General features: G+C 40.7%; 1 pseudogene; it reads left to right on the plus strand.

Annotated features, from left to right (window-relative positions):
• The first annotated feature begins 530 nt into the window (after positions 1-530).
• Positions 531-10,579, plus strand: LOC110594349 (annotated as a pseudogene).
• Positions 10,580-15,905: the final 5,326 nt, after the last annotated feature.

A 15,905-nucleotide genomic window follows, 5' to 3' on the forward strand; every position in this document is an offset into this window, starting at 1 on the left:
CAAAAGGATCACCTGAGCCCAGCAGGTTAAAGCTGTGGTGGTTGTGAGCATGCCACTGTACTCTAGCCTGGGTGACAGAGTGAGACTCTGACTCAAAAAAAAAAACCAATTACAATAGTCACACTGAACTTCCTTTCTGCCACAACCAGCTACTTCAAATCTGGGGCTACCCTTCACATGGACTCTTTCGGCCATATACACACTGCTCTCCTGCCCACCTTTCACCTCACTAGGGATTTCTCTCCAGAACAGTAGAGGCTTTTGCAGCTTAATACAGACCAGCTCCAGACAATCCTTGTTACCATGGTAAAAGACATTGTTTCAAGGATAACAGGCAAAAACCACTGTTTAAACCAAAGAAAAAGGCCAAGCTTTGTGGCTTACACCTGTAATCTCAACACTTTGGGGGGAAGATCACTAGAGGCTAGGAGTTAGAGACCAGCCTAGGCAACATAGCAAGACCCCATCTCTAAAAAAAATTAATTAATTAAATAAAATAAAGCAAAAAAAGAGATAACGTTTATAGTGATATGATCAAGGTTGACTATGATAGCTCCTGGGAGCAGTGCCCCAGTCACATCAGCCCGATGCTGAGTAAGGGGTGGGAGGGCAAGAAAGAGGGATTACAGGGCGGAATTAGGAGACTTATGTCCCGGCCCAGGTTTTTTCACTGATGCATTGCATGATCTTGGAAAAGTCACTGTCCAATTCTCAATCTCAGTTTTTAACATCTGTAGAACAAAGGCTTGAATAAATATAGTTACTTTGAGAGCTGAGCTGACTTCTGAAAATGTATGACCTAGCATTTAAGAGGGTATTGGTCAGAGTCAAATGGATGGGCAGATTCATGCAAGCATGTGTATATGCACACACACACAGTTTTGAACAAGCCCTATCACTTGTGTAAGCACCATTTATAGAACACATTTTCATAAGGGCCAAATTTAGTGCTTTCTCTCTGCTTGCCAAGGTTAAGTCATGTGATCATTTTTCTTGTAATTTACATCCACTCACAAAAAGAATGTTGGTTTTCATGATGTCATCCAAATTTGTTAAAGTAAGACTGGAAACAAGGCCTGAGGAACTTGCTTAATTGCATTATTTCAGTATATTAAGTTATCTTGGGTGCTCAAGTTTGACTGTGATGAGAAGAAAATCTGCCAGTGTTTGGGTTTTATCCACTAGCACTGAGAGTGGTCTTAGAGTTTGCTGAGCAACGGGGTAAAAGTTTTTTAATGTTCACATTTCTCCTATTAAGCTTTTGGGTCTGTTTTTCCATTGACCTCATTCCCAGAAAAGGCTTCAGAACATACCTAGGCCTGGTCTCCCTGGGTTGATACAGCGAACACAGGGGACGGTACCTAGCCCCTTCAGGTTCCCCAGCTCCTCTAGAAATCCCTTTGTTTTGCTCCTTGCCCTTTAAAAGACAAATGAAGAATACAAATACTTTAGTGCCATTCATGGAAGTTCATTTCCCACTGTGTAGCTGGTTTCACGATCCTTATACAAGTAGAAGAGCAGCATGTGCAATGACAAGGGCAATCAGTGGGACTTAGTAAGCCTGGCTTCTGGTCCAAAATCTGCCATCATCTCTGTGGCCTCAAATAAGCCCTTTCTACTCTTTAGGCTTTTAAAATTAATCTGTAAAATCACAGAGTTAAACTAGTAATTTCTGAAGACCATTTTGGTCCTAATAATCATGGTTTGCCCACACAAACTCATCCATGTTAGAATGAGCTTTCCCAGAACTTGAGGCCGTAAGCCTAACTAACATCATCTTCAGTACCTGGGGGTCACACAACTCCAGAGGATACCATTCACATTGTAGGAAATACCACTCACCCGAGTCCCTGCAATTATCAGGTACTGTGTTTAAGAGAACCGGACATAGGCTTTTGGAGCACAATGCCAATCGTGGCATATATATATGTCTTGAGACATGCATGCTGGTTGAAAACCTGTTTCTCCACTAGTCCTTGGTACAGGAGCCCTTACTTTAAAACCTCAGGTTCCCTCTTCACTGAGAAGGCATAGATTGTTAGATATCCCTGTTGGTCTCATTCCCCATAACTTGAGGGTCGCTATCCAAAAGAAAGAGGACTCACATTATATAAAAGAAAAAAAGAGCGGCTGGGCTTGGTGGCTCAGCCTGTAATCCCAGCACTTTGGGAGGCAGAGGTGAGTAGATTTCCTGAGGCTGCAGGTTTGAGACCAGCTCGGGCAACTTGGCAAGACCCCGTCTCTACAATAAATCAAAAATTAGTCAGGTGTGGTAGCACTTGCCTGTAATTCTGTTTCCTTGGAAGGCTGAGGCAGAGGGATCGCCAAAGCCCAGCAGGTTGATGCTGGGGTGCCGTGAGTGTGCCACTGCACCCCAGCCTGGACGCCAGAGTGAGACTACAACTCAAAAAAGAAAAAAAAAGAGAAAAAGAGGTTCCACTGGGTTAAACAGAGCATCTAAAGGGAGCATCTTGGCCTGAATAAGATCGGCATTCCTTTTTTGCCCCCTAACTAGTATCTTGAGCAGGACAAAAGTCCAAGTGTCTAGGGAAGAAGTCACAGAAAAATAAGATTAGGATGCTTTAAGCTAGGTGGAAGACGTCACAAGTTTCCTTAGGCAAAACCAAACATAAATCAGCTATATCCAGTTGGGGTATGTATCAGAGGGTCATGAGATATTTCCTCAAGAGTATCCTTGGTGGGGGGCAGGGGACTGGAAGTTATACTCCTTTCAGCAGAATGAGCTGAAGGAGCTCAACTGAAATATCAAATATTGTTATAGTAGACCAGTACTTGTGTGTATATCTAAATCTATTCACCGGAGGCTCCAGAAAACTAAAACTCTACTACATGCTCTGGGCACATGGACTCTGGCTCTGCTAACCAGACTAATGACCTCTCTCAAGCTATCCTTCATACCCTTAAACATTTTTCCTCACTGGACTCAGTTTCCTAATACGTAAATGAAAAAACTGGAAGGTAATTATAGATTTCTTTTTTTCAATCATAGATTTTAAATTCTTCTATGGAGCGCCACGGTTCAGGTTCAAGGGTATGGCTTAAGCACATGGCTCAAGGGCTACCTCAGAAATAAGAAAGGCAAGGAGAGGCCAAGTGGGCAGAGATACAAATCCCCCAACACACACTTCAACAGAGCAGCTTGGCTTCTACTACAAAAGATTCCATTTGAAAAAATTATTCCAGTGCTAAAAATAATTGGAAAGCCTCTGATTTACGTGTTAATTAGGAGCCTTACAAACACTAATGTTCTATGTGTCTATGGAGAAAGAGTCAGAAATTGAGAACTATTTTTTTTCTTGGAAGACTGGAAATCTTCTGGGAAGAAATGGCACTGAAAACCCCAAGAAGTAGCAAATAACCATCTTTCACTGGGCAATATAGATAGATCTGTGGTTGAGGTTTGCCTCCGAGTTGAAGCATGAGGTGAAAAAAAAAACTACTGTGCTTCAGTTATTTTCCTTTAGGTAAGATTCAAACGGAAAAAACTGATTTAGCTTGAAAGGAGCCTGGAGGCATGGATGAAAAAAACTCCTAGGTTCCAAATTGAGCTCTGTTTAAGAAAGCTAAATGGTGACAAGTGTGACCCTCATCTGAATTTTTCAGAGCAACTAGTTAATGGGTCTACTTTTATCTAGTTTTGATTTCAACGAAATTTTAGATATTTATTTTAAGGGAGCAAAACTTCACATTTTAGCACCATCTGCTGGTGTTAAGTTAGCTCTACCTACCTTACTTGTAAATTGGGCACCTTCTGGCACTAATTATGAAGATGACTCACCTTCTTCAGTCATATGGTCACTTGAACAATTCACTCATAAAGAAGAGAATTGTCATCAAAGGAGGGTTCCATAGCAGCTAAGAACGACTGATCTTCCCAAAAGATTGGCAGAGAAGTAGCATCCTGCCTAGTAGAATTTGAGGAGCCCTAGAAAGGTATTTCCTGTTCCCAATATTCCCACTGCTAGCTAATCTTAGAGTCTTAAATTCCATTGTCACAACTATGTTATTTTATATCTTAATGGCTCTTTGGTCTCCCAAATCTCCACATGAAAAGAGACACATCTTAAGCTGTTAGCAGCTTACACTTGATGAAGAATTAGTTGACATTCATTGGTAGTCATTCTCAAAAGGGCTATGACTAAGATTTTCTCTGGAGAGTACCAGTTTATACTTGTTGTCCTCATTTGATTACTAATAGTACCCATTTACTCCCAAAATGAGTCCCCGTTTGGAAGATAAATTATATGGTCACTTTAGCCATGACATTGTCAGCACATTGTACATTTAGGTTTACCAAGTCCAATACATCCAAGGCTGATTAGTTCTTTCTAGGCACTATGTCTACAATTCAGAAAACTCTCACTAAATGGACAGTGTTGCCTGAGTGTGGCTTTATGAGCAAACTTTTAGGCAAGCGGGGGTTGGTGGATATAATTTAGAATACAGATAATACTTGTGGTATAATATTTGTTAAATTGAAAAGTTTTAATACTAGCTAATCACACATTACTGACAGTTTTATAAATTTAAAGGCTATAGTACAGAGTGAAATTATTTTTAAAACTACATATTTATCAACTTGATTAAATCTCAGCACCGACCGGGCTCAGTGGCTCAGCCTATAATTCCGCGCTTTGGGAGGCCAAGGTGAGTGAATTGCCTAAGCCCGCAGGTTCGAGATGCAACTGGGCAACTTGGCGAGACTTCATCTCTACAAGAAATAAAAAAAATTAGCCGGGCATTGTAGCGCCCGCCTGTAATTTCGACCACCCGGAAGGCTGAGGCGGAAGGATCGCCGGAGCCCAGCAGGTCGAGGCTGCAGTGGCCGGGAGCGGCCACTGCACTCCAGTCTGGGCGACAGAGTGAGACTCCGACTCAAAAAAAAAAAAAAAAAAAAAAATCTCAGCACCTACAACATATTACTGCAGTTATTTGTTTACATAAATGACTCTCTTTGCTAGATTTTGGTCCCTAATTAACAAGTCAGAACTTTCTTTTTTTAATATTTTATTTTGAAGATGTGGGGTACAATTCAGGATTAGGTATACAAGTAGACATCATACAGGTAAAGTTTGGGCCTCCCTTTGGTTCTCACTTTGCCTGGTTTGATATCAGGTACCCTTATTGATGTTGTATACCACCCCCCACCCCGACCCTGGCAGTATTCCGCTATTGCCAGTTTCTTTCTTATAGTATTAGGGTAAATGTTCAGGGTCCACTTACGAGTGAGAACATATGGTACTCTGTTCTTTGTTTCTGTGGTAGATCACAGAGTATTATTGACTCTAAATCCATCTAAGTTGCTGCTAAGTCCATATGTTTGTCCTTCTTTATGGCTGTGTAATATTCCATTGTTACACATTTTTTTATATGTGTAAAAAAATATACCACATTTTTTTATCCAGTCCAGTTTTGATGGGCAGCACGACTGGTTCCTTGTTTTTGCTATTGTCAATAGTGCTGCAATAAACATGCATGTGCAGATATCTTTTTTGTAGAATGCTTTGAGTTCCTGTAGGTATATTCCCAATAGGGGGATTGCTGGGTCAAGAGATAGCCCACAGAATGAGAAAAAATATTTTCCAACTATATATCTGACAAAGGCCTAACATCCAGGATCTACAAGGCACTCAAACGTGGCTTCTACCTACAAAATGCAGCTAGCGTCACCCCCAAGGTGTGACAATAAAAATGTCTCCAGACAATGCCAAATGTTCCTTGAAGGACAAAATCAACCCCAATTTGTAATTAGGACTAAAAAAGGAAACACAGCAGGTGGGCCTGAAGGCAACCTCCCAGGAGCTTGTACACTCTTACAAAATGTAGAGAAAGCAGAAGAGGACTCCCAAGCTCCCCAATGGGAGAGAAAGAACATAGAAGTACTAAGAAGTGGTTTAATCAGTCAAAGTACAAGGACCTCCTGACTAGAGAAGGGCCTGGCAATGTCTAAAGTCCTCACAATGAGTAAATACACAATGCCCAAATGACTAGGTGGTCTGATATAATGACAATTATACTTATTGCTGAAAAAATAATCAACACATGGATGTGAGGGCTTAGTGCAAAGTTAAACTCTGTAGTATAAAGGAAAGAAAATTACATTTTTGCACTATCTGCTTTGTGACAATTCCATTCCTATTGCTCCATATTCTTAGAAATTTCAAGAAAGTGATGAGTGGCCCTCTTAGTATGTGCTCACTTAGATTTCAAAACCTCTAAAGTACTTGACCTGCATTTTTTTGTAGCGGAAAAACTGCTTTCAACTCCATGTGCATCTCCTCTGATTTCATCCTGTTTCAGATGAATAAAGAAACATATCCACCACATCACAATTCTCTATGTTTACCTAGGCTGAATGCTGTAGAATGTCTACAGAGGAAGCCCCATGAGTTTGCTTTCTTGTCAGGAGATCTTCTTTCCATCTGTTTCCTCTCCTAATTTCCCAGCACACAGATGTGTAAAAGTTAATTTGTCTTGGAATATTCTAAATTTTCTCTTACAGATCCTAGAAGTTTTTAATCACTTTGAGAACCTGACTGCTGCAACAAACTCCTTACAGAAGCCATGTCTTTCTTCTTCCCCAGAACATTTCATTTTATACAATGAAGTACAAATACATGCTTGAATACATAGAGAACATTGCTGGCCAGATAGGAACCTTGTAACAGCCCTTAGGAAGCTCAGATCTGAGCTAAATAATCTTTCTCCCTGTCCAGCCAAATAAATTCCCACAATGCTGTCTTATTAGACAGAGAGAAGCTCTGGGGACAACCAGAGTAAAGGAATGAGAACAGAAGAACAGGGGGAGTTTAACTATGGGGAAAACTCAAACACTGCAAGTTGAAGATCCCTCAGTACATCCCCCCTCAGTACATCTCTTCACAGTTACCTGATTTCACTTAGCCATGTCAGCCTCTTTAGCTTTACTTAAGTTGTACTCCATGCCTAGAATGGCTTCTTTCTCCCTTCTACCTAATAAATCCTTCAAGGCCTGATTCATGCTTTAGTTCTAGGAAGCCTGCCATGTCTCCATTAGACTCATGACTCTCTACCTTCTCTGAACTTCTACAACACTTACTGTCACTTGACACTTAGCATCGATTGCCCTGTAACATATCCTGTACTTTTGTTTTTGTTAGTAATTTAATTTTTCCTGGAAGCTCCTTAAGAGAAAGGATGATTTACAGTGATGTTTCATGTTCTCCATAGCAGAATTATAGCAAACAATTTATAATATGACCATATTCACTGACTGATTGAACAAAAGACTTGGCATAGGAGCAGAATATCAGGTGGCCATGCTCCCTTAGAAAAGTTCTGCTTTTATATGCCCTAACCGAGAATGTTGTCCACGATAGAGTCTTAATAAAGACAGCCTAATTTTTTTAACCTCTCCTCTGACTTCTTTTTTAAATTTTTTTTAAGTTTAAAGATGTGGGATCCAATTCAGGGTTAGGAATACAAATGTTCATTATGCAGGTACCCTTGTTGATGAGGGTGCCCCCCCTCCCCGGCAGTTTCCCACTACACCAATCCCGTCCCCGCCCTCCCCTGGCAGTTTCCCACTACTGCCAATCCCTTTCTTATAGTAAGATGGTCTGATTTCTTTCTTTCTTTTTTTTTTTTTTAAGAAAGCAGGATTTATTGAGAGGACAGAAAAGCTCCCACAGTGGGAGAAGACCCAAAGGGATTGCCCAACAGTCTAATTTCTTAAAGTTTTTTCTATGAGAGACCTGGCCTGAAAGGAAGCTGCCTTCAGACTCTGAGACCTTGTCTCATTTGTGTAATAACAGCAAATATTGATGCCGAATATGTGCTAGGCACTATTATAAGTGCTTTATGTGAATTACATCACTTTAATGTTCTTAACTTTATGAGTTAGGTTATTATGTTCATTTTACAGAAGAGGAAACTGAAGTACAATGAAGTTAAGTAACTTGTTCAAGGTAACACAATAAATAGGGGAGCTGCAATAAAAACTCATGAAGTCTGACTCCAGGGTGTGTTCTTTTGACCACTATGCCATACTCCTGCCCTTAGTTGGAAGCAAACAATATCTCCAAATAATTATAATCAGATATTTAAATGACAATATGTAAAGGATAGAGGTGGGAAAAAATGTTGACACAAATAAACAACTTTGTCATAGACGCAAAGTTATTACCATATAGGCAAGTATACACATGATGCTGCCACCTCTGGGCAAACCATTTTGATACTAAGGGAAGTCAGAACTATCACCAGCTGCCTAGGACAGAGAGTATCAACAAGGAAGTTACTTCAAAGTGGGGAAACAACAGACTTAAGTGACTAATGAGCTGTAAAACAAATTGACAGGGAGATGTTTTTAGAGTTCAAAAAAGTGAAAAATCTTTAAGAATATTTCCTAGTTTCAAAAGAATATAAATTTTTGGTGCCTTCAATGTGTTTAATTATTCTTTTCTATACTTAGACAGGTCCTGTCAGTATAAGCACAGCCAGGCCAGTTTTAACTGATGGTCCATGACAAGTAACTCAAATTCAGATAGTTATTGTAGTGATTATTTACTGCTGTATAATAAACCACCTCAACACTTAGTGGCAGGAAATAATTATTTTATGAAGCTCACAAATGTTGGGGATGAGAAATTTGGGCTGGACTCAACTGATGCTTCTTCTGCAAGATGCTCCTGGGTACTCATGTGGCTATAATTATCTAATAGTTCAGCTGAGACTGAACTAAATGGTCACACTCATATGTATGGCAGTTGGTGGTGTCTGTCAGCTGGGTCTCTCTCTTAGCAGGATTTTTGATCCACAAATTCACCAGCCTGGTCTTTCTCATCTGTGACAGAAGATGAAGCAAGAGCAAGCAAGAACAAGTCCAACGCACAAGAGTTTTTCAAGCTTCTGTTTGTATCACATTTGCTAGTATTCTAATGACCAAAGTAAGTCATTTGACTGAGTGTCAGTGCGGGAGGGAGCCATAAAAACACATAGATACCAAGAGGTAAGATTCAGTAGGGATAATTACTCTAACAATCTGCCATAGCTGTTATTCAGAATGTAGCCAGACACATCCAGCAGCTGGCACAATTTTCTGCTTGTTTTCCCATCCTGTTTGGGTTCCTCATGAATTTTCTGCTTGTTTTCTCATCCTGTTTGGGTTCCTCATGAAAACCATTCAAATGTCTTCCAAAAGCAATGCCTGAGGGAAATTCCAAGAGGGAGAAGGCTCTGAGGCTATTGTCAGGTCTATCTCGTGCCACCAAATGCCAACAGAGGGAAAAGAAGCTGGGCGCAGAGGCTCACATCTGTAATCCCAGCACTTTGGGAGGCAGAGGTGAGAGGATAGCTTGAGCCCAGGGGCTCAAGACCAGCCTGGGCAACTTGGTAAGGCCTCATCTCCACAGTAAATCGAAAAATTAGTTGGGCATGGTGGTGCATGCCTGTAGTTCCAGCTACTTGGAAGTCTGAGGCAGAAGGATCACCTGAGCCCAGCAGGTAAAGGCTGCGGTAAGCAATGACTGTCCCACTGCACTCCAGCCTGAGACACTGACTCAAAAAAGGGGTGGAGGACAGGAAACTTAAATGCATATTGCTGAGTGAAAGAAACCAATTTGAGAAGGCTACATACTGTATGGTTCCAACTATATGACATTCTGGAAAAAGGAAAACTATAAAGACAGTTAAAAAGATCAGAGGCAAGCCAGGCTCTGTGGCTCAGCCTGTAATCCTGTGCCTTTGGGAGGCTGAGGTGAGTGGATTGCCTGAGCCCGCGGGTTCGAGACCCGCCTGGGCAGCGAGACCTCATCTCTACAATAAATCAAAAAATCAGCCAGGTGTGGTAGCGCATGCCTGTAATTCCGGCTACTTGTAAGGCTGAGGCAGAAGGATCTCCGGAGCCCAGCAGTTCGAGGCTGTGGTGGCCAGGAGCGGCCACTGCACTCCAGTCTGGGCGACAGAGTGAGACTCCAACTCAAAAAAAAAAAGATCAGAGGCAGTAGAATCACTGGTCTCTGGGCAACGGCCACCTTGGTGTTGTGCTGCCTCTGAAGGAGATGCAGGCTGTGCAACTGGACACACAGCACATGGGAACAGATGTTGTCACTGTAAAAAATGGAAATAGAATATGTGAAACAGGAAGTTGTTTAGCCAGTGTACCTTTACATCAAAACAAGAGCGACTTTGAATTCAAAATCCAGTTCACAGGAATTTGGGGTATTGGTGTTGCAATTCAGAAAGGTAACTTGAATCAGAATTCTCTTGACCAGAGATGTGCACAGTCTGATGATGAGAAATGATGGAGTCCTGTACCACAACAATGAAGAGAAAAATAGGCTGACTGAAAATAGCATTCCACAGGAGGGAGAAGTGATGGGTATTACATATGACCATGTAGAATTAAATGTATATTTGAATGGAAAAAATTAGTATTATCAAGCATCAGGTTTAAAAGGGACAGTGTTTCCAGCTGTTTGTGTTAATGACAGTGCAACTTTGGATTGCCAGTTCAGTGAATTTTACCATACTTTTCTCATGATTTGGAAAAATATTATTTGAACAGCAGATCTTCTGAATGTATTTGTTTCTGACACTTGTATTTCTGCACTGCTAAAAGCGCTTACCTGGATTGCCTGAGCCCGCGGGTTTGAGAACCTCCTGGGCAACTTGGTGAGACCTCATCTCTACAATAAATAAAAAAACTAGCCGGGCATGGTAGCGCACGCCTGTAGTTCCCGCTACTTGGAAGGCTGAGGCGGAAGGATCTCCAGAGCTCAGCAGGTCAAGGTTGTGGTGGCCAGGAGCAGCCACTGCACTCCAGTCTGGGCGACAGAGTGAGACTCCAACTCAAAAAAAAAAAAAGCACTTATCAATTAATAAACCTTTACCTGACCTACAGACAAAAATATATTCTTAAAAATATACTTGTTAGTGTTGCCTAAGGAACCAATGTATTCAATATACCACCACTACCCTGAAGTTGTGATTTAAACTACTTGCTTTCTGATATGAAAATCAGCATTCGGGGCAGTTTATTTCTTTTTAAAATAAATATAACAATGGGTCTAATTAACAGTGTTACATGGCAATATGTATGTAGATATTTCAAAGGGAAACTTTCTTACATAAAATACTGATTTTGATAGAGATGAAGAGTTGGGGGGATTTGTCATTCTGAAGTTTAGACCTCATTAACAATTTTAAGTCTGCAGTCCAATAATTTTGTGTCTCGGTGTATTTTTTTACGTACAGTATAACAAAGTGACAGAAATTTATGTTATTTGCAGCTTCATTTTCGGTGACCTATTTACTATATAATGTACTCCTTTTCTTAAAACTTTATTTTTTTGTTGTGTATTTGTTTTGTGAAAGGAAACAACCATTTTAGTAACTGTGTTCAAAACCATCATGCTGTGTTACTTTAATTTCAAGGTAGTGGTTGATTGGTAAATATAGCAGATACCAGCAGACATTTAGGATAGTATGATATTTTAAACTTTAACAGAAATTATTATTTTAAAGACTTTTATTTAAATGTATGTTTTCTGTAATGAACAATAAAATAATAGTAATTAAGGGAGAAATATTAATAGTTGCCAAGGATCTGGGTGGAAGAGGGAGGAATGAATAGGCAAAGGATAGGGGATTTTTAGGGCAGGGAAATTATTTTGAATAATAGTATAATGGCAGATACATGATATTATGCATTCAGCAAAACTCCTAGAATGTACAACACAGAGTTAACTTTAGTGGAAACTGCAGACTTCAGTTAACAAGAATGAACCAATATTGGTTCATCAATTATAACAAGTGTACCCCAGAGAGAATATGGGTACTATCTGCTCAATTCTTCCATAAGCCTAAAACGACAAAACATTGTCTAATGATTTTTTTTAATAGCTAAGTGTGGGAGGCTGAGGTGAGTGAATTGCTTGAGTCCGCGGGTTCGAGACCCTCCTGGGCAACTTGGCAAGACCTCATCTCTACAATAAATCAAAAATTAGCCGGGCGTGGTAGCGCATGCCTGTAGTTCCAGCTACTTAGAACGCTGAGGTGGAAGGATCGCTGGAGCCCAGCAAGTTGAGGCTGCAGTGGCCGGAAGCGGCCACTGCACTCCAGTCTGGGCGACAGAGTGAGACTCCGACTCAAAAAAAAAAAAAAATAGCTAAGTGTAAAAGAGAGAGAAAGGTAACTGTGGTAGACTTACATTGATACCTCCCAATGAACCACTTCTCCCAGTATTTATGTCTTTGCATAATTCCTTCCCACACTGACTCTGGGCTTGACCTTGTGACTTATTTGGGCCAACGGGATATTAGCAGGGATGAAGCAAATAGAGGCTTGTGTTCTTGGAATGCTTCTTTTTAGAGCCCAGCTGCCATGCTGCAAGAAAGCCTGAGCTATCATGCTAGAGAGAGACGCCACATAGAAAGACTCTAGAAGATAAGATACCATGTAGAGAGAGAAAACACATGAAGGAGAACCAAAGGTACCCCAACTTAGCCACCAACTGAATTGGACCCACAACAGTGATCCCAACAAATATGTCTGAAACAGAAGAACCATACCATGAGAAATAGTAGATTGATGTGTTTTAAACCACTAAGTTTGGGGGTGATTTACTGTGCAGCAATAGATAACTGAAGCAGGAAGCTTTCCTTCAAAAAACAAAAAACCTTGTAAGAAGCTGAACTATTGATAGTACTTGCAAAATATAGCGTGGTGGAATGTGAACATGGAATTGTTTTAGGTTCTTTCCTGTGTGAAACTAGCTTGTCTGTACAGGAAGAAAGCAAGATATTGACCTCATTAGCAAGAAACAGAGATTTGAAGTTTCATATTTTTAATAATTTCTTACAATTATATGTGATTTGCAGGTAACAAGATGCTTTCCTATGGACCTTATATTCTAAGGGTGCAAACTTAGAGGCCACAATAAGAATTTGGGAGTCAATATAAGTCCATAAATTATTCCTGAGCAAGAATAATATGATTAAAATCAAATTTGAGAAAATGTTTTCTATATAGGATCATATGGAGCAAAGAATCTTTAAATTGGTAAAACAAGCCAAACTGTGAAGCAGGTGTAAAATGCCAAGGGAAATGATGATAAACATCATCATTTGTGGCTAGAAAAGTATCCACAAGATTTATCATCAAATTAGATATGGTGAAAGAGAAAAGTCAAATGAGCTCTGTCTTTGTTTACTCTTGCTGCTATAACAAATTTACATGTTTATAAACATGGTGGCTTAAACAACACAAATGGGCCAAGCATGGTGGCTCACACCTATAATCCCAGCACTTTGGAAGGCTGAGGCAGGAGGGTTACTTGAAGTCAGGAGTGCAAGACCAGCCTGCACAAAAAAGTAATACTCCCACACACACCAAACCCCCATCTCTACAAAAAAAAATTTTTAATTAAAATTGGCCAGTTACAGTTAAGTGCACCTGTAGTCCCAGGTACTAGGGAGGCTGAGGTAAGAGGATCACTTGAATCCAGGAGTTCAAAGCTGCAGTGAACCATGATCATGCCACTGCACTCCAGTCCAAGTGACAGAGTAAGAACCTGTCTCTCAAAAAGAAAAGAAAGAAAGAAAAGAATAGACACACAAATGCATTATCTTACAATTCTGTAGGTTAAAAGTCTAACACAGACATGGATCCCACTGGGCTAAAATCAAAGTGTCAGCAGGGCTGCATTCCTTTCTGGAGGCTCAAGGGGAGAATATTTCCATTTTTCTAAAGGCCACCTGCATTCCTTGGCTCACAGCCTCATTCCTTCTTTAAAGTCAGCAAACTTGCATCTGTCTGTGCCTTTCTTCTGTAGTCATATCTCCCTCTGACTCTGACTCCTCCTTGGTCTCCCCCATCTACTTTTAATGATCTTTGTGATTATATTAAGTCCAACCAGATATTCCAAGATTATCTCCCTATTTTAAGTCAGTTGGTTAGCAGCCTCAATTCCACTGGCAACTTTAATTCCTCTTCGCATGTAACCTAATATATTCAAGGTTCTGGGGATTAGGATGTGGACATCTCTGGAGTTGAGGGGCACTATTCTGCCTACCCCAAGTTTCAAGGGTTAGAATTTGGGACCTCAGGAGGATGGTATTGCCACTGATGATGATGGAAATGAGAGAAATTCATTTGGATGGGAAAACAGCAAGGTTTTGCCCAGTTAAGTGGAGTGTCCAGCTGGCAATGGTCCCAGAGCTGGCAATGGTCCCTTGAGGGTCTGGATCTCAGGAGACACATCATGTTTAGGAGCATGAGTTTAGGGAATCATACACCCGGAGCTGAAGTTTGAAAGCCCTTGAGCTACTGATCCTTCAGAGGGAGTCATTTTAGAAAAGAATAACACAATTATAAAAAGCTGAAGTAGGACGTGCCCTCGTCACCTCTTATCTAGGCTTAACATGGGGCAAACACTCATTCTATGGAGAACTGAAAGGAAGCAAGAAAAGGCCTAGAGAGGCCTGAAGATGGTGCAACAAAATTCCGAAAGGGGCCATTTAGCTGGTCCCCTCAACCACATCTGTGGCCCAGATGTTCCATGTAACCAGAGCACATGCCCATACCAAAGAGCCGGCATTATATGCTCCACAAGGTTTGTGGCCAATGTAAAAGTGTGGAGGAACCTGTCCACATAGCACACCAAGTTTGTTATTTGTGTCACATCAAAGCCAGGGCCTCAACGAATTACTGCCCTCTGAGGTCATTTAATTATGATTAAGTGAACTAAGAACCAGTGTAAATGGTATTTTATACTCCAGTGAATTAAGGTATGAGATGTAGCCTAAGTGAATAAGATTTATGGCCCAAACTCATGCAAACTTACAGTAATTTCATGACACTTTTACTATGAGGCAAGCGATGCCAGTTCTTGAAATAATTAAAAGTACATACCAGCTCCAAGGCTGGACTTCAGGCATTTAGGGGAGGCCAAGAGACAGACTGAGGAGCAAGTTTATTTGTGACTAATTTACTCTGGACAACAGCAACTGTTTCTGTTACCTGCAGCAAATATCTCAATTAAAGAGGGAAGACTGACCCTGAGCAAGCCATGCTGTCCCCAGACCATATCACACATCTCCAGAAGTCAGGTTCCTCTCCAAATAAGTCAGTCCCTCACCCAAATGAGAAATGCTTCATAAACCATTTCCTAGGCTCATACACCACTGCCTTCTGTGATCCCTTTATACCCGTAAGGAGATTATCTTAGTCTGGGTTACCATCCACGGAAAGCAAGGAATCATTGTCCATGGATCCCAAGAGAACTGGCACAGTGGGACATGAATCAGCCAGAATATGCTCCCTTTACCTTGGGCACCCTGTGCTCCATTGCCAGCCATCCCTTGCTTTCTGGTGCTTCTGCTTCTTCAGAGTGATGTGCCAGTTGGCATCCTGCCTTCTGATTTTTGCACTCCATCTAAGGGATTCTGATCTCATCTCTCCCATTCACTGAAGTGAGTCTCATGAGCAGATCATGGGTAAGGAGAGAATTCCACTACCTTTAGCTTCCCAGATTTCCAAATTAAGAAACTTCAAGTTTGAGGATGAATTTTTGACATCACAGTCAGTTAAATTCAAATATGGGACAGGATCTTCTCCTTGCAGCTCCCGACACTCATGACAGTTCCTGATTATATCAGGCATAAAGAAAACAGGAGGATGGGAAAATGTTACTAACCTATTATCATTTAATATTAAAATACCTTTTTATTTATCAGGTCACATGATTTTAAGAACTTGGCTATTTAAATCCTCTTCTAACTAATCTCCCCATTTTCAATCTTGTCCCATTCTAACCTAGTCTTCCTTTGTAAACTAAATAATTATTCTAAATGGCAAATCAGTTCAAGTCACTTTCTTACTGAAACCTTTCACTGGATCCTCGT

Source organism: Carlito syrichta, unplaced genomic scaffold (genome assembly GCF_000164805.1).
Source record: "Carlito syrichta isolate Samal-C Ts95f unplaced genomic scaffold, Tarsius_syrichta-2.0.1 Scaffold308027, whole genome shotgun sequence".
Classification (NCBI taxonomy): domain Eukaryota; kingdom Metazoa; phylum Chordata; class Mammalia; order Primates; family Tarsiidae; genus Carlito; species Carlito syrichta.